The 20264-nt window shown below is 38.5% G+C and overlaps 1 protein-coding gene across 2 annotated transcripts in view; it reads right to left on the minus strand.

The window, feature by feature from the left end:
* Nucleotides 1-20264, minus strand: part of lin7a (lin-7 homolog A (C. elegans)) — a 357391-nt gene that overhangs the window by 173705 nt on the left and 163422 nt on the right. The window contains exon 1 of one of the 2 annotated variants that reach the window (XM_039761750.1): nucleotides 16934-17002. The exons of the other annotated variant lie outside the window; for it this stretch is intronic. The gene's annotated coding sequence lies outside the window, so the exon portion shown is untranslated. Of the gene's footprint in view, nucleotides 1-16933; nucleotides 17003-20264 lie in introns of those variants that run through there. 2 annotated transcript variants of the gene reach the window in all.

Below are 20264 nucleotides of genomic sequence, written 5' to 3' on the forward strand. Positions count from 1 at the left end.
CTAAAATTGCTTAATCAAATTCAGCATCATTAGAACCATTTATGGATGCAGTAGGCACAAACAGATCTTGAATGGCCTGGACTGAGCACACCCACACTTACTCGTACTGGAAACTGAAATCACCAAAGAATGTAAAATGTATTTTTGGAGGTGAAAAGAAATGTGCAGCAAAAAATGAAAAAGAAAAGAAATGTATGCACACAATAACCAGACAGGGGTTGAAACAGTGTTTATACATTAACTCTTAAGACTTATATTCATGTGGCATGCATTGCCATACACACTCTCTGCAATGGAAGAAAAGAGTTAGGCGCTTACTTTTAGCATAAACACGAGGATCATGTGTAACAAAAGTAAGGCATAAATAAATTATACTGACACAAAACTGGCTTATATTCTTGAAAATAAAAGAATAAAAGAATTTAACAGAATGTTTTATTCAAAACACAATGGACCATAGCATGCTTAATGAATATCTGATGCATTATTATGAACGTGAAGAATAATCAGCAATTTGGCTTTATAAGAACTATACTATCAAGTAAAATAGAGCATAGCCTCATGAAACTTTACGGTTTTTAACATATTCTGACACAACTGAACAGTGGCACTGTGGCCACACTAGACACACTTTCTGACAGCATCAGAGACCTGGGGTCTCATCTATAAAGCAATCATATACATGCATATGATCTTACATTTCATGGACTTGGTGATCTGGGCACGGCCATGAATAATCCAAGGAACACTATGAACATCTGTCAACCCTGACTAATCAAAAACCTAAGCATCTGACACCAGCCTGCCCAAAAGAAACCTGTAAGACTGTGCTCATTGCTGTAGGTAAAAAGCTTCATGTGTCTCAGAAGAAGACCACATTGAGCCCTGGATCACATGGATCAAGACACACCTGGCCTTGAGGCTATAGAAGCTGTCTAGAAACAAAGTTATTAAGGCCTCAATAAGAAACAAAAGCTACAGGAAATACTGATGGATTTCAAGGAGTACTTAACCCTCTAAAAGCCCCCAAGCATCCCCATTGTTTCATTTTTGTGCAAAAGATAAATGGAAGATGGTGTTTCTGCGTAGACTATCGGCAGCTAAATTAAATCTCTGTTAAGGACTCCTACCCTTCTTCCACACATTAATGAATCCTTAGACTTTGTGTCGGGGTTCGCTTGGTTCTCTTCACTTGATTTGCAAAGTGGATAATGGAAAATGGCACTAAATTCAGACGCTTGCCTAAAAACAACTTTTCTACGGGCCATGCCTTCTAGGATTTGTAATGCTCTGGCAACTTTTGAATGCTTCACGGACAAAGTTCTAGTGCGTTTACTAGCTTTGTGGTGCTTGGTATATTTATACAGGACCCTCTTGTACATGGTAAGACATTTGAGAAGGCACTGAGGGCGCTGATGGAGGTACTAGAGAGGCTATGAGTAACTGGATTAAAGCTCCACTAAGAGAAATGTCATCTACTCTACTTTCCTTTCTAGGTCACCGACTGAGTGTCAAAAGAATTGCCACTGAAGAGGATAATGTGGGAGTGGTGCAGCAGTGACCCATACCTCAGAAACAGAAGCATGTTAAGGAGTTCTTGTGCATAGCTTGTTGCAAGCTTGTACAAGGCCTTGCAAAACTTGCTTCCCCACTACATCAGTTGCTGCACCAGGATGAGCTTTTCCACGAGGATGCAGAACAAGATGGATGCAGGATGCAGAGAGTTTTTAATCAGTTAAAAGCTGCACTTTATGAAGCACCAGTGATGACTTCACCTAATGTTAGTCTTCCCTCTCCTGTTGTATACTGATGCTAGTGTTGTTATTGGGGTTGTGTTATGGCAGCTGCATCCATACAGTGAGAAAATGGTTGCCTACGACAGCCATGCTCTTAATAAGGTTGATAACAACTATTGTGTTACACAATGAGAATTGCTGGCAGTAGTGGAGGTAGTTTGCCAGTTTAAACATTAACTAAGTAGGCTGACATTTACCATCAGAACTGAGCATGATGCACTACAGTGGCTCATGACCTCCAGGGAAATAGACAGATAGTACAATTTATTGAGCAATTGCCGACATGCAGCTACAGGAAAGAGCATCATGTAGGAGAAAGATACAAGAATGCTGATGCTCTGCACAGATGTTCCAGTGTCAACAAGGAGATCCGATCATGCAAGTGACAAAAGCAAAAGGATGATGAAGAAGCTGGGGAGGAGGGTGCAGGGCTGTAAATTTGTCATAAGAGCCTGAGGAATGCCTCATGGAGGAAGCATGAGGAGAAGGACTGTGACAGGAAAGAACTCCTAAAGAAGCTGAGGAGCAGGGATCAGCCAGTCAGGGAGGTAAAAAAAAAACAGTCACTTACTCCATCACTATGGGCTAAGTACCCTTCTTTGGCAATTTACCAAGGGATGCTCTATAGGAAGTGGATTCATTCAATGACAGGGGAAGAAAAGTGGCAAGTGGTGGTTCCCCCAGCATTGCTAGGACAGGATCTCCGTGACAATCATGGAACCTCTGGTTCTGGTCATTACGGTGTGGCTAAGACTTTAAAACATCTTAAACAGACTTTCTACTCTGGAAAATACAGGAGGGATGTGGAAAACTTTTGTTAAATATGTGTTGCTTGCAATGTCAAGAAATGACCCCAAGGTTAGGTGTGGCCTCCTCTATAGCAGTGTCAGGTCATGGCACCTATGGAAAGAGTGCCTGCTGACATCTTTGGCCCATTTCACACATTGGAGAAAGGGAACCATTTTGTGCTTTTCACGTTGGACTATTTTACCAAATGGCCTGAGGCCTATGCCCTGCCAGACGAGGAGGCAGAAAGAACTTCCAAAGCTCTTATAGCTGTTAATTAGCTAATTCAGCATACCCAGTGAGCTGCACTCTGACCAGGGCTACAATTTTGATAGCAGATTTTTCCAAATAATGTGCCAACAACTGGGGATCTAGAAAAACCACACCACACCATTGCACCCCCAGTGACTGTTCTGGACAGTTCAACAGAGCCATAGCAACACAGCTGGCCTTAATAAGTGTACAGAATCAAATAAGCTGGGATTCACAATTGTCAATGATTTTAATGGTCTGCCGCTATGCCATTCAGGAGCGCTTGGACGCGGCATATGCATTTGCCCAAAATTACCATCAAGCCGCTGGTGAGAGGCAAAGCCAGAATTAGGATCTTCATATGCATGGAATACACTTCCAGTCAGGAAATGTTTATGGGTCTTTAGTCCAAAACAAAAGAATGGGAACTGCTCAAAATTAGACAGCTCATGGGTTGGACCTTGCCTTGTGTTAGATAGAGTGGGAAAAGTGGTATACAGAGTCCAACTTCATCCTTCTGGTCATAAGGATGTATTCCACAGAGACAGACTGGATCCATAACTTGGTGGGCCCTTCACCTCTGACACTTCAAGAAATGACTGTGGATACCTAGTTAACATGGATCAACCATTATCTTTCCTTGATTCTGGAAGAATACATGGGCATCCAGAATAGCAAGATGCCTGGCTAGCTTGCACTACGAGGAGGCCTACCTGTTTCTGTAGTTTTATGCTCTTACAGGGGCAAAGAACTGAGGAGGTGGTAGTGTAATGCTGACTGGACTTCCTCACCCCATGTGCCCACAACAGGAATGGGAAATGAAGCATTTAAACTGAAGCCTGTCAGAGACAGGACAAAATAAGTGGCAAAGCAGAGGAGAATGAGCCCAGGGGAACAAAAAGAACGAGTAAATGAGGAGTGCAGGCAATTTAGGAGGATAGTTAAGAAAGAATAGTGAGAGACGGTGAAAAACAGTGCTACCTAAAGCAGTGAGTAAGACCATAAGCTATAGTGAATTTCTTGTTTTGATGGTGTTTCAAGGACCTTAACATTGAGCAGACGAAAGGGAAACTGCGGTAGGGACTGCATTGCATAATTAAAGTAAGGTGCTCCAGCATCTACGAAGGGTCACTACAATATTATCATATTCATAATCTCCAATCTCAAAATATCATAAAATGACACTCCATATAACTATACTACTACTCCATTTGGTTTTTTTAAGTTTTGTGAAAAAGAGTAGCTGTGACCGTTTGCATCCAATTAGTGAGTGAATGCCTGGGGTCAGTTGATGTGGCCTGCACAACTTCAAGCCCTTCTGATCATTTTTGCTGGAGACACCTATAAGTTTACTCTTTATCATAAATGGGTAATTTCCTGCACACAATATAGTCCAAAAATGGCTTAAACAGAAGGTTTTTCAGGTCTAGAGGGCCAAACATAGGAGTGAACCCTAAATAAGCTAACCCTCTTGCATAACATGAAATCATGAGGAGTCCTATGGTATACTATATATGGTGGTTTCCATGTATTTGTTTTTGAGATAATGTACGACACAAGCGAAAAAATAGGAAATAAAATTTTAAATACCCACAAACAGTACTGCTTAAATTTTTGCAGAATTTATGGAGAGAACCTGAAGAAAAACATGTTTTCCACTGATTAAATATGTGAAACCTATAAGAACTCCATTGAATAAAACACCTACATGGAGAGCATTACAAATGTATTTTTCCTGTATTTTTGCTTTTTAGAAACTTGACAGTGCGAATGTCAAATCTTTACTTTTCTGTCATTTTTTGTTCATGTTGTCTTCCCTAAAATAACTGGAGCTTTTGTGCAAGGCATTTTCCACCAGAAAGCTATAGAAATGTAGTATATAATAAATCTTAACTGCTGTGCACACATGGTTGTGTCTCTTCTAAGTGAAAGCCATGGGCAGACTGTCACTAAATTCAAAAATTAGCCAGCAGTTATCCGCCATGGGGTACACCAATAATAAGGGAACATCTCAACAGAAATGAGCCGTACAGCCACTTGAGAATGTGGCTGGGATGAAATATGAGATTCGGTGGGAATTGCAAAAGACATAATTATACCCATTGTATAAGAAACTGTCTTCAGATCATTTTGTGAAAATAATGAATATACCTGAAATTACTTGGAATTTGAACAAACATGGCAAAACAAATTAATTACACAGCTGCAATTCCATACAGTTAAACATCAATTATTTTAGAGTTAATGAGCAATCACACTAATACGATTGACAGCATGGAAGTCAAAATTATTTTGACATGTTATGGCAAGGAAACAGTACAAAATAAATTAATGTGACTTATTATGATCCTCAAATTGTATTTGTTTCTTTTTTTTTAAATATATTTATTTTAATACCGGGAACAGGAGTGCATCTTGACACCATCTGCAACAAGGCACGAACTGGCCCTAGATAGGGTGGCACTCTACTGAACAGCACACATGCTCAATCTAAGATAATTTAAATTTGCTAATTGACATATCCCATCTGTCTTTAGGATATAGAAGGAAACAAGGGTACACAAAGAAAACCCAAACAGGATCCACACAGACAGTGACCAAGCTGAGATATAAAAGTAGAATTCTGGACTTCTGGCATTTTTAACTGCGGCCTCGACTTTATGTATGACTTTTCTTTTTTATTTTGATCACTATTACAGTGCAAATACTGAAAGCTGCATCCCTTTACAATGTGAAGCAAAAAATGGAAAGGAAGTCAAACAATTATTTGCCTAAAACATGGGTGAGATCATTAACACACAGCACTAAGATGTGAAGTTATTGTGCATATCAACCACCGTGAGAGAGTAAAGCACAGAATCTATAACATTAATATGCACATTTATCAATCAGCAATATACTAGGGAATGGTTGCTAAATCATAACATGATACGTCAAAGACAACAATACTACAGCATATACTTCACTTGCATCCACTAAAAAGAAAAAGAAAAACTTGAAAAACCTTGGGTAAAGCTATCTGTCAGCAGAAGGTCCTTGTTACTGGGATAAAACAGTTGCTCTAGGGCATCAAGCAGAAGCCACTGACTGCTTCAGTAACTATAAAAAATGTGCCTTCCTCACTCCTAATAAGGAAGACTATTATCAGGAAGGAATACTGTGTGTGTGTATATATATATATATATATATATATATATATATATATATATTTATTTATTTATTTATATACTGACGACCAGGGTGCATCTGCTCCCCTAACAACCAACACATCAGACAGAGGCACAAGTCCATCAGCACCCAAGGCTTTGACTTTTAGTGGGAAACACGTTTCTTTCTTGGTTTCCCACCTGCCTAGAACAATGCATAGTCCACAGTCCAAAGTACAATAAATATAACTAATGAACCAAGCACTTTATCTTTTCTCTTTTCTTCCTCTATCTTCCCTTCTGCCTCCATTCCTCCCGGGATGCTTCATGCTCTTCCTCCCGACTCTGGCCCCCAGAATGAAGGTGGGTGGCTCCCTTTATGCTGCACCTTGGAGTGCTCCAGGTGGCTCGTTAGTGAGGTCTGGAATCAATCACACGTGTGATAAAAGCCCAAACTAGGGCTCTGCAGCTTCTACAGCACCCCCTGGTGGCATGTCCGGAATCCAACAGGGGTGTGCTAAACTCCAACTCCCATGGAGCCCTGTGGGAATCTGAGATACCACCGCAACCCAGGGGAGCTGCCATCTAGTGTCTTAGGAGAGCCTGTGTACATCTGCTCCCCGTGACCTTCCACTATGACAGCTGGTTGTCCGTCACTACATACACACAGACAAACACACACACACACACACACACACACACACACACACACACACACATACATACATACATACATACATACATATATTGTATATATCGAAATAATTATATATATATATATGTATATATGTTACATAGTTAACTGTCAAATAATGCAAAGAGTATGCGACATGTGTTTCGCCCTAGTTTGGGCTCATCAGGTGTACACACTCCACTGCACCCCTCATCAGGGATCAAACCTCGGACGTCAGCGTTAGAGGCAAAGGCTCTTTAAGCTGAGCCATGGTGTGTGGTTCGTTTACAATCAGATTGTGATTCAGGCGTTGAATGCTATATGTGTATATATATATATACTGTAAATGCTATATATATATATATATATATATAGATAGATAGATAGATAGATAGATAGATAGATAGATAGATAGATAGATAGATAGTGCCCACAGTTTAAACTTGCAAATGAAATAATTCACACACGATTAGAGTGCACATTGCAGATTTTCATTTAAGGGTATTTGCGTACATTTTGGTCGCACCATGTACCATGTGGAAATTACAACACTTTTTCTACATGGTCCCTCATGTCAGGGAACCATAATGTTTGGTCGATAGCAGCGTCAGGTACTGTATATTGAAGTATATTGAAGTATATTTAGTACTTTGTCACAAATCCTTTCCATGCAATGACTGCTTGAAGTCTGTGATTCATAGACATTACCAGGTGCTGGGGGTCTTCTCTGGTGATGCACTGCCAAGCCTCTAATGCAGCCATCTTCAGCTCTTGCTTGTTTTGGGGTTTGTGGCCTCAAGTTGTCCTCTTCAGTATATGGAAAACAGCTCAATTGGATTTATTAAGGTGGCTGTCTTGACCACTGAAGTTTTATCAATTTTCTAGCTTTGAAAAATTCCTGTTTTGCCATAGCAGTATGTCTGAGATCGTTATCTTGTTGAAAGATGAAGCACCATCCAATGAATTTGCAAGTATTTACTGGAACTGGCGCAGATAAGACATTTTTTACACCTCTGAATTCATTGTGCCACTGCACAATGAAAACAAGTGTGTCAGTACCTGTGACAGCCATTCATACCCATGACATAACACACCCTGCACCATGTTTAACGTGGTATGCTTGGGATCTGGGCAGTTCCTTTTTCTCTCTGCACTTTGCTATTGCCTACACACTGATACAGCTTCATCTTTGTCTCATCTGTCCACCTTTTTCCAGAATCCTGGTTTTAAGTACTTTTTCATAAACTGTACTCTGGCCATCCTGTTTTTGTGGCTAACTAGTGATTTGCATCTTGCAGTGTGGTCTGTGTATTTCTGTTCTTGAAGTCTTCTGTGGATAGCAGTCTCTGACACATCCACATCTGCCTCCTGAAGACTGTTTCTGATCTGTTGGACTGGTGTTTGGGGCTTTCCTTTACCCTAGTGTTCAAACTACCCATAAGCGCTGCTTCTATTCGTTGTAGTTACTGCATCATTTTCAAATTGCCTTTACTGTTTGATTTACCCTCACATATATATATTATGATGGAAGATGTGGATGGACTGCCATCCCAGCTGAAATAGATAGTGTTTTTTTACCCAACCAGGAGGCCATTATAATTGATGTATAGCTGGGATCAAATGGCATTCCATCTAAATAGTTTGTGCTCCCTTTTCCAGCCACACAGCTGTCATGGATGGACAGCATGGGTGTTTGCATCCCAACCAGGATCACTTGTATTCCCTTGCTTGGTTAGGAACTCAATATATTTGGGGGAAACTGGGAGACTGCCTCTCATGGTCATGTGGTTGCTAGTACACTAGGTGGCAGCACCTCTCTTGGTGTGACCTTGTTAGCATATTAGCAGGGCAGGGGAACTGTGGTTCTAATGGGTTGCCTTGTTGGGTTACTTGGGTGCCACCATGGGTAACTGTTGGGAGGAGGATCCCCTGTCCTACTAAGGTTTCCCTGACACAGAAGTGTCTCTCAGAGACAGTATTTTGACTCCAGAAGTGCCCCTGGATCTTGTTTAAAAGTGTCCTGCACCTCCTTCCAGTATGTTGGAGTCAGAAGAAGAGGACTGTGGAAGAAATATGATAGTGGTAGTGGTATTCTGTTAAATAAAAGGTCTTTTGAACAGGGGAATAGTGTGGAATGCAACTGTGTCTGGAATTTCAATATGCAATTGAACCATTTAAGGTTATAGTTTCTTTTACAAATGCAGCTTTTTTCAGTACAAAATTATAGTGAGATGAAGAGAAGGCAGGCAGGAAATTACCCTGCCCAGCATGGCATACACAGTCACATATATACACTTACTTAAACTTTAGCTGTTTGATTGCCAATCAATCTGACTGCATGTATTTGGAATATGGGAATTCTACACAAAAATATCCTAAACAAAAAATTAACCTGTGTCCAAGCAGTCTGAACTGACAAAAGTGCCTGCCTTGCTACCTACCCAAGGCTTGAGAATAAGAGATTGTTAGACACTGTCATCTGGATCTGTAGAATACTAGTGCTGTTCAAACATAATGTTTGCTATTTCTTTGAAAAGTCAGCATTTATATTCTTAGCTAACTGTCTGAGTGAGTCTAATGCTGTAAGGGAATGCCAGAGTGGCATGGTGATGCCGTGGGCTGCACTGCCGCTCAAAGTTACAAAGACTTTGGTTTGAATACCATGTCCAGATGTTGTCTTTGTAAATTCTGCACATTCTTCCAGGATCTCTGTTTTTTTTATTACATCACTAAGATTCTGACCCCATAAATATTAAACTAAATGTAATTATTTCACAGCTATATTTTTAGGATTAAATATGAGTCACTTGGAATGTAGTGCTATTTTTTAACTTAGCAAAACAGAAACAAGGTTTTATATCAGTGTTATTAGATTGGAATGTCTTAGTATATCTCCAAAAATTCTTCAATAGTTAAAGTATGGAGAATATTGTAGCTATAAAAACTGGAGTGGATATGTTGTCTAAAGTGATTAATTTCTTTTAAAAGTGTTTTTTTTTATCCAAGTGATTAATCCACTTTAGATAGATAGATAGATAGATAGATAGATAGATAGATAGATAGATAGATAGATAGATAGATAGATAGATAGATAGATAGATACTTTATTGAATGTATATATAAGCCCAGAATGTTGCCTGCAAAAATCAACTCCCAGAAAGCTTATTTCATCGTACGAACATATAGCAAAAGAGTTCAGTCCTATTATGAGAAAGTTGCCTCTTTGCTGTTGTCAGAAGATTCTGTCAGGAGCATCTTGAGTCTAGGTCAACAGTAGAAAAGCAGATACAGAGACTCAGAAGTCTAATTTTAGCATCTTCTAAATTGATCTTGTACTCTTATGCCATATAAATAAATACTAGTGTGACTCAAACTTTCAAAGCTGGAGTTCACTCAATAAAGTCTGCTTTAAACATTGAGTTGTTTTTTTTTTTAAATAATATTAAATTGACATCACAGATTTTACTATAATTTTGAAATTTAATAATCTGTGTGGCCTGTACATCAATGTTTTGGTAAATAATGCTGTATTAAAATAAAATTCATTAAAATTGATAATTAAAGATTTGCTCAGATATATAAATTATTGTGAATAAATGTTAAAATTCCTAATTGGCACACCACATGAAATATGTATACACATGAAGAACAGTTTTTGAAAGGTATTCAGTAAAAATGTAATTAAATATACTTATCATTCATTCAAAAATAAATTGATTAATAAAAACCATTATTGAACAATAAAGGCTTGTAAATACAAATATCAGTTTTGCTCTTTCTTAAAAATACTTCTTAATCCTGATAATCTCAACTTCAAAGTTTGATTGCCTGCATAAAAAAGACACAGTGCTCTGAAATTTCAAATATGTCCTTGGTATAATCAGCAACATTTGATTCAAAGTCCCATGTGATTTTTATTTTTTTATTTTAAGGACCCAGTAATACAGCAATATATTGTGAGACTTCACCATGAAGCACCTAATACATAAGTACCAAAGTTTAAATTTCTATTGTAAAACACACAGGCAACAACTGAATTGAGGCAAGAATCTGAGTAATAAGCTCCTGACGTCTAAGCCCAGTAAGGGAGCTAGGCACCTTATCTAACAATACTAAGTTTGTTATCTTGCTCCAAGACACCTTGCATTAAAATATCATTCAGCCTGCCTAATAGTGCAGTCAGTACTTTGCTGCTGCCAAAACCTGACTTAAAGTTTTCAAAAATACTGTTTGCTATTGAAAATGAAACTGAAGCAGCACTTCATAGCTCAAGAGAAAAGAAAAGAAAAAATGCTGTAACTGCAATTGTAATATTGCCTACACACAGAGTGCTTTGAGTAGTGAGAAAAACATCTAAATGTAAAAAATTATGATGATGATTATTATTATTATTATTATTAGTGGTAGTAGTAGTATAGCCAGAAATGTGTTGGTGGGTGGGCATATATGAAACTAGTTGGGGCGGTAATAATTTCACCCACACAAGTTTATAGAACTTGACCTTTAGCAGCTGCATGAGGGGAAACCTCTAATAAAACCCTGCTCAATAATTCACACAACGTTGGAAGATGCATGCACAAAAATTCAAAGACCAAGCTGTTAAAAATAAAAATCTGTCCTTGGCTATTATAAGAAGAAAATTAAAAGTATGGTCTTATAATGATGCAAAAAACAAAACAAAAAAAAAAACATTAACTGGCACAATAGCACTCAAACTAGAGATCACCAATAATAGCATACAGTGAACAACAGAATTAAGTGAATGTTTTTCTCTCTTTCAGGCTCTCGCTCAGTTTAACCTTCTTAACATACATGACCTTGGCTTATTACTAAAGCACACTAAGGGAATGAAACATAAAAGAAATGACCAAGTCTTTGCATGTTTTAAAATTATACAGGATTGTGCTTAGAACATTAGAACATTAGAACACTCTAGTCTAGAACAAGCCATTCAGCACAACAAAGCTCGCCAGTCATATCCACTTATTTCCTCCAAGAAAACATCAAGTCGAGTTTTAAAAGTCCCTAACGTCTTAATTGTCTTAGTACTACAGTACACCATGAATTATGAAAAACATGTACAGTTACTTCATCATCAGAACAGCTATAAATACAGGGTGGTCCAGATCTAATTATGCAGATCCAGATTGTCTGGATGACTTTGATTTATGCGGGGACAATTCCGGTTCGGCGCAAAGACGATTCTTAATAACACTTCTTGATGGTCCGGGATTTTTTGGGTGATTTTCTATGTAATAAACTTAATAAGTTATAGCGTAATGAAAATTGCATAATTAGATCTGGACCACTCTATATAATAATGTCAGTATCGTGATATACTGGAAATAATTCTCAGAGGATTTAAGAAATTACATTTATTTTCAAAATTATGACAAACAAAACACAATATTATGGACATGTCTGTAACATTGATAAAGGCCACTGTCATCATTATTTTTCCTTCTTGGCATTCAACCAGTTGCTAAGAAACACAAGTTTGTTCATATTTGCAGATGCCACAGTAGATCTCTTTTTGTGCAAAAAATAAGACAGCTGTACAGTGCAGCATGGAGCAAGACCATCAAAGACTGATCTTGAAATGCTTGCAAGAATAACAAAGCACCTAAATCACAATATCCCAAGTCTATTGTCAGGATGTATGTATAATATGGCTTGTTTGTATTATTAATATTTAGTTTCTATTTTATGAAGTAAATAACATTACTTAGCATGGCATTAAAATGCTTCTGTGATTAATTTTTGTGGGTATTTTGAGTACTTATAGTTGTAGGGGCTGTACAATGCCTAGAAAAAGAAAGCCCTTTGTTATCGAGGCAACTGTTTTTACAAAATAGGTTTAGGCATCACAGCGTTTTCAACCTTTTTAATGCAAGGTTTGGAGAAGTGATCACTTACATAAAATAACCATTAAAGCAGCATTAAAAACTCAGAAATTTAAAAACCACAGAAACTGATCACCTTGCAAATAATGCACATACAAAGATCTACCCATTCTGTATTCAAAGTTAGCTTACCGTTTGCTATAACAAGAACTGCAAAGAGTGTATAAACTCATCCTCGATCACTTGCCTACTGCTGAGTTCTTAAAGTGAACAGTTTATAAAGGGGTGTTTCATTAAAGGAATGGTCAAATTTTCTTTAATTTCTGAAGTTCCACTTGAAGCCGCGCTCACTCATCTGTAGTTACGTAACATTAAAGGCGGGTTTGAACTGTGAACCGTTGATGTCAACATGATATAGTGCATCAACGATTGTCCAATCAGATTAGATTAAAAAAACCTAAAACAATACTAATTCACTGGTAATAAATGTGGGAGTGTCTGGGGTGCACAGAGATGCATCCTCAGAAAAATCTCAAAGCAACCAATTAAAGGGCAGCCTCAGGTCACCTGCTTGCCAAAAGATCAAGGACTGACATAGACTCTTATTTGGCCACCGTCCTTCACTCTAGAAATATAGGTATTCACCCAGATTATTTTTTTTAATTCACACAGAAATTAAACCAATACAAGTCAGAACCAATTTTTAATGGATGACATGTACTGACAACAGGCACATTGTGCATATCTATAAATTCATATCATGATTATTTCACATTGCCTTATTATTTCAAGCAGTTTTTAAAAAATTTGGGGTAGGTTGGGGTGGTGCCCCAGTGCTCCACATTATAAACCGCCACTATTTGCCTCTAATATATGTAGCAACTGCTTAGAAAGCAATTTATCCAAAATTTTTGAAATGAAAGGCAATTTACAGATTTTTCTAAAGCTAATTATAATCATTAGCATCCAAACCAGTTTTATTTTGTTTAAGGAAAGACTGAATACTATACAATACAGTATAGTGATCTGGAACACAACCTGAAATTCACAATAACTAGTAATAGGCCAACAGACACTATGACCTCCTTCAGAAAAATAACAGGAATAACATCATCAGGGCTGGAAGACTATCTATATATATAATTCACTAAGGCAAGACGACCATGGAAAGCACGCCGGAAGGGGCGTGGATTCACTAAGCCAACGACAAGTGAGACACATATGGCGCACGCAGGAAGGAGCCACGCCCACCAACTCCAAGACCATTGGATACAACGACAACTCGCAGAGCCACGCCCACCAACTCAGACGCGACGACACAGAAAAAATGGCGTAATTTATATTTGTCTGTCGTAGAGGCAACATGCAGCTCCGACCCACGCTGACAGTTCATAGGTGAATCGCTATATGCAGCGTGTAAAACGGTTTGCGAGGGGTATCCCATGGGATCCTTAAAACATTCCTTTACAACTGAGGTTAGAACACAATGAAGTAAGCAGTCTTTAAAAAATGAGTTTTCGGTTATAACGCACGGCCGCGTGACCATAGCAAACTGTTTTACATGCAACATACAGCAATTCGCATCTGCGACAAACATGCGTCTTCTTAGATGCTCCTGCACTTTGTACACAACCCCCTCCCACCATGGTCGGGTGTCTTGGTGGATTATATATAGAAAGGCAGCCAAAACCGCACAGAGCAATGAAAAGTCTACGTGAGTCACAGGTGCATCTGGACTGTACAAAGACTCGAGTGACGAGTTGGAGGTGGGCACATGAGCAGGCAGTGTATACTGAACGAGAAACCAGCAGACTAGCATGATGGAGGGAGCGGAGTGGATGTCCTTCTCCTCTCCTCCCGTTCCACCCTGAGCGCCACATGGACGATTGTGTGTTGGTTCGTTCCATGCATTGGTTAAAACCCAATGAAGGAAGCAGTCTTTAAAAACCAACAAGTCCTGTGCCTCTGTTTCATTACCATCTCACCTGCTTCACCAATGCAGGCCCTGCAGCAGCCGATCCGGCGGCGTCATTCCCATGACCCGCCGGGCAGCCAACCGGGTAACCAAAGTCTTTGGGTTCAGGGGGGAGTATGGTTGCAAAGCTGAATTTTAAAGGAATTGACGGAAGGGCACCACCAGGTGTGGAGCCTTTCGCTTCATTTGACTCAACACAGGAAACCTCACCTGGCCCGGACATGGACAGGACTGACAGATTGATAGCTCTTTCTCGATTCTGTGGGTGGTGGTGCATGGCAGTTCTTAGTTGGTGGAGCGATTTGGCTGGTTATTTCCGAAAACGAACGAGACTCCGCCTGCCAAATAGTTACACGACCCAACAGCGGTCGGCGTCCAAATTTTTAGAGGGACAAGTGGCTTTCAGCCACGTGAGATTGAGCATTAACAGGTCTGTGATGCACTTGTATGTCCGGTACTGCACGCGCTACACTGAGTGGATCAACGTGTGTCTACCCGGCGTGGGTAAGCCGTTGAACCCCATTCATGATGGAGACCGTGGCTTCCAATTGTTCCCCAAGAACGAGAAATTCCCAGTACGTGCGGGTCATACGCTCGTACTGATTACATTCCTTGCCCTTTGTAAAGCCCCCCATGGTCGGGTGACTTGGTGGATTATATATTAAAAAAAAGCAGGTGGAACCGCAAACAACAATGAAAAATCAACGTGGAAACCGACTGAGGCGGTGTTTGGAAAATTAACAGTCAACGTGACTCACAGGTGCGTGTGGACTGTACACAGACGAAAGCGACTCAGGTAGGGAGTTGGGGGCGGGCACATAAGCGAGCAGTGTGTACTGAACGAGCGCCGTTCAACCCCGTCCTTCACTTTGGAAGGAGAAAGCGCGACGGCGCTCCTCCGGTTTTCAGTTATGGACAATTGTATGTTGGTTCGTAGTGTGCATTGTTGCAATGTTACTTTTCTTGGTGGTTTATTAAAATACGGATTTTTCAAATGTTTATTTTTTCCTCTGTGCTTAAAAATCATTTAAAAAGTGGCCTGATTATGCGGCGTATGCTACGCCGCGGGTTGGCTAGTTGTAAATACATTGCAAAATAAAGTAAATCATTCTGAGAAACAGAAGAAAATTGACTCCTCTTATCAGTACTAATGTTAGGAGGAGACAGGTTTATATATTAATAAAGAAGCAAAATGTCTAATCTAAGATCTAGAAAACTGAAAACTGATCACTATTAATAGCAGAAGCAGGAACAACAATTGTAGAAAATTAAAACCTAAAGTTGTGTTTTTTTAACTGTGATCAAATTACTAAAACAAACAGCCCATGTTTCTCTAGCTGTTCTGTTTTAAGAAGCCAACAACTGCTTCAAATACAGATAATGAACATGAAGCCTGATGAATTATGATAATTCATTACACTTATAGTGGCAGTTTTAAGGCAGTACTCTCAACACACATTAGCTATTAGATGGTGAAACAGTGTGCGACACAGTTAGCCAATAAGGGACAGGGGATGGTTAGCAGGCCAGAATAATCAGGCCGTGGTACACTCTAGTTTTTTTTTTTGTTTGTTTTTCATTTAAAAGATACCAAGGAATCTTTTATGACCTCAGGGAGTTCTTTTTTCTCATTTAAATAACAACATCAGTTTTTTACAGAACAGTGTCCCTGTCACTACACTGAGGCACTGGAATCCACAAAATACCAAAGGGTAAGAAACTCTGGATGGAGTCATCAACACCTTTTTCAGCTTCTCACCAAAGTACTGGCCAGACCCAAAAATGCTTATTACCTGTTCTGAAGTGCAGGTGGTATGGCAGCCTAAGCTCTGTCAATCTCCAGTCAACCTGCCTTTGTTCTGTTTTAAAGCCAGTATTTCCACATTCAACAAGGAGAACTATTACGATTGGATTTGTTTCTAGTACCATCTAAACAACAACACACAACATATTTCATTTGTTTGCTAAACACTAACATTTGAAGAATGAGTCATTGTAGGTCTTACACCAGAAAAAAAATAAGAGGCTGATATCACATGAAGTATACAATACAGGAGCATGTTATACAATTAGGATTAACCAAACTGGACAGAAGAACAGTCTCAAATAAAAATACATTTGTGATGTTTAAAGAGTTAACAGACCATTGTAATTATGTATGGGAGTAGAAATATCAAAAGCTAATGGAATCAGCACCTTTGGATCACCTGTGTGAATATTAAAATAACCCAGTAATCAAATTTCATCACAGTCAAGCACTGTCAAGCACAACAGATGACAATAGGTCAGAAAATTCATCTTTAAAACAACTACTCAATCTCAGGGAGAATGATTAATAACAATTCATAAAACAGGTTTGTTGCATGCAATTTTAAAAACTAACATTTCAAATCAAGAAAAATCTGCACAGAAAGCAAGTGAGCAGTTATCATGATCCTTATAAATAGCAGCAAGACACCTACCTTACCACTCGTCTTTGAGCAGGTTTTGGAGCAAAGTTCAACTAGCTATTTGCTTTGCCCAGATTTAATGTAAATCTCTGTTACAAACAACTGAAATCATGGGACATAATAGCGTATTTAAAATAAAAATCTCACACTAATTAAAGCAATCTTAGAAGTATTATGATGGCCCATCTGGCTTCATTCGTTGCAAAAAAATCTTGTGAAGGTTCTGCCAATTCTGCCTCTTGTTTTAAATAAATACGTTTTCCAGCAAAACATGTGAAAATAATTCCAGCTTGTCCAAAACCACAGGATGGTGCCACATACTGTATACTCAACAGAGCACAGCATAACTAGGCAGCCATAACTCTGTGTAATATGAGTAAAATAAATATATTAAGGAGAAATGCACAACAAAAACAGCAGCCGATAATTAAGCCTTTTCACCGGCACCAAACTGTCTCTTCCTTTCCAACATTTCCTTCATTTTCATCGTCTTCTTTGTCTTCTTCTTAGAAAGTAAAAAAGATGCTCACAGGTGAGTTGTTGACAACCGTCCATAAGGAGGATGAAAAAGATTCCCCTGGGAATTAGGCATTATGTTCAGGTCAGAAAAAGCCGCGACATAAGATTTGATGAGAAAATGAAAACTATATGCAGACTCCTGGAGAAAAACACTTACTTAAATGAGACTCTGGCTGCAAAGTAAAAGCTGATCTAACAAACTTATCCATTCATTTTTACTTCAATTGCCACTTAGTCCCATTTCCACCACCTTGGGCACAAAGCAAGAAACGGTTTGTAAGTCCATTCAGTTTATCATAAGGAGAATTTCTGGTAAACAGCACCTTTCTTATTCTTTTATGATAATATTACATACATTCAAATGTTTGTTTTAATTGCATCAGTATTACAAACAGTATATGCATCTCTCGTTTGTTTTGTATTTTATGATGCTTGGCTTTATTCTTAATTTACTTTATAAAGTGTCCTTGAAAGACATTTTTGAAGAAAATGTATTATTACTATTTGTATTTATATATGTCCTTCATGCAATTCTTATCTCTTATAAGGTCGCTTCAACGATGAGTAACCCTAGCAGTTACCCAGAAGTCTAGAGAAACATGAGGTGACTGATTGCTTGAATGATAAGCCACCTTAAGTGACTGGCTTAGAAGAAAATCTTAAAATGTGCACCTAACTTCTTGATTTATACTTGTAAACAAAACATTCATGTGAGTTTCAAGCTGGTTCACTGCACAGCATTGTTCCATTTCATAAAACAATTTGTACCTTTCTCTTTCTTTTAATAGTACTAGGGTGTTCTACTGTGTTAACCATTATGAATTACATAATGTAGATTACATCTTCCCTGAAGAAGGGGCCTGGAGTTGCCTCAAAAGCTTCCACTGTGTAATCTTTTTAGTTGATCAATAAAAGGTGTCATTTAACTTGACTTCTTTCTTTTAAACAATTTGAACTAAGACAAACATTTGAGAGTAATTTAATTTTTAATGGAGCATCCATCCATCTCACATACAAACACATTGTCAAACACAAATTATGCTATAGTTATATAACATATTAAAAATAAAATGATGTATTAAATTATACAAAATATTTACAATAAATTAAGCCATATTCTAATCTAAAACACCTTCTATAGGATAACAGCTTGCAGCATCCTAAGCACAGAAATATACAACTAGATGGTCACAATCATATTAAAGGAAAAGTGATATTTCAAATCAAAGTTATTTTTACATAATCATAACTATATATTTGCTACATAAAGCTACATTCTAAAGTGGAGCATTTTTTATAAATTTTAAAAATGTATTCTCTGCTCTTGAAGCTTACAATGTGGCTTAAAGGGTAGTTGAAGCCATAGGATGAATGAAAAAGACTTAAAACTTACCAAATATGTGCATTTTGAAGCAGCAAAGTTTTCTAATTAAAAAATGTGTCTTCCACATTTATACATTTTCACAGATTCCCGAGGTAAGAATACATTTCCTGATCACTTGTCTGCTGATGACCTCCATTGTCTGTGGAGTTATGACAACCTAAAACCCCCCAGCATCAAACTCTATTCTGCTTATAATTCTACTTTTGCTTCTACAGATCTGTTTCTGCAGTGGTTATATCCTGCCATGGTTTGTAACAACAGACAGATCCTGCTCAAATAATATAATAGCAAATTGGTGCTATTAAAGTGTCCTGTGTGTGTCTCTGTGTGTGTGTTCATCCTGCAATGGACTGGCACCCTGTCCAGGAATTGTTCCTGGCTTGTTCCTGATGATTACTGGCACAGGAACAGCTGCCCCACAACCCAGCCCTGGATGCACAGTTAGAAAGATGGATGGGTTGTTATCATTAATGTTATTCCTATAGCAGACAAAATATATGAATAGGTCAATCTTTTTTCTAGAATTTATCTCACTTTGAAGCAGGGTCCACTTCATGGTACTCCACTTTGTACTCATTCTGATCCAGGGTATCTTTGAGTCAGGGCATTGACTTCCCACTTTTCATCCCTCAATCAATCGAGCTAGCATTTCTTAGGAGTGCCTACATGGCCACTTTCCCTGCGGGCTGAGACGCAAGGCTGAGTTTGCCACCAATTGCTTGTTGCTGTGGATCAAGTGGCCATACAACTGGATGATGATGATGATGATAATAATAATAATAATAAAAATTTTGGGTGGAAGGTGACATAGTGGAAATGCTGTTTTCTCACAATGAAGAAGACTGGGCTCTGCTTTCCTTCCACAGTCCAAGTACAAGTAGGTTAGGTGGATTGGTATTGCTGAAGTGGCAGGGGCGTCTATGTGTGTGCGTGTATGTTCACTCTGTGATGAACTGGCACCCCGTCCAAGGATTTTTCTTTTCTTTCTTCCTAAGCTTGCTGCTATAGGCTTTCAGCTGCTCTTTCTGTCTGACCTGCCCTGGATAAGCAGGTTAGAAAGAAGGGTAGACGGATAAATGAATAGGTGCCTATCTGTTTGGTTCTTATCAATTGACTAGCTGAATACCTGTGCTTCGCTAAAAGATAGGAACAGGAAAAATGTGTTCTAAAATATACAGAGTGACAGTATACGTCCTGTAAAGGTCATAAGGCAATATTTAGCACATAAACGAAACAAAATAGGTTACTAATTATTTCTTGAAATGGTTTACTCAGATATAATCTAGTACAGAAGACTTAAACAATGATGATCAAAACTAGTTTTGGACTAAAGCCCCAGTGCTCCCAATACCACCCCTGATATTATTTAGTAACCAGACAGTGTAAGTTTTAAGCGCTAAATTTATTTGTTAATAAGATTAGATGAAGGTGAATGTTATA

The sequence above is a fragment of the Polypterus senegalus genome, chromosome 8, assembly GCF_016835505.1.
Source record: "Polypterus senegalus isolate Bchr_013 chromosome 8, ASM1683550v1, whole genome shotgun sequence".
Taxonomy (NCBI): Eukaryota; Metazoa; Chordata; class Cladistia; order Polypteriformes; family Polypteridae; genus Polypterus; species Polypterus senegalus.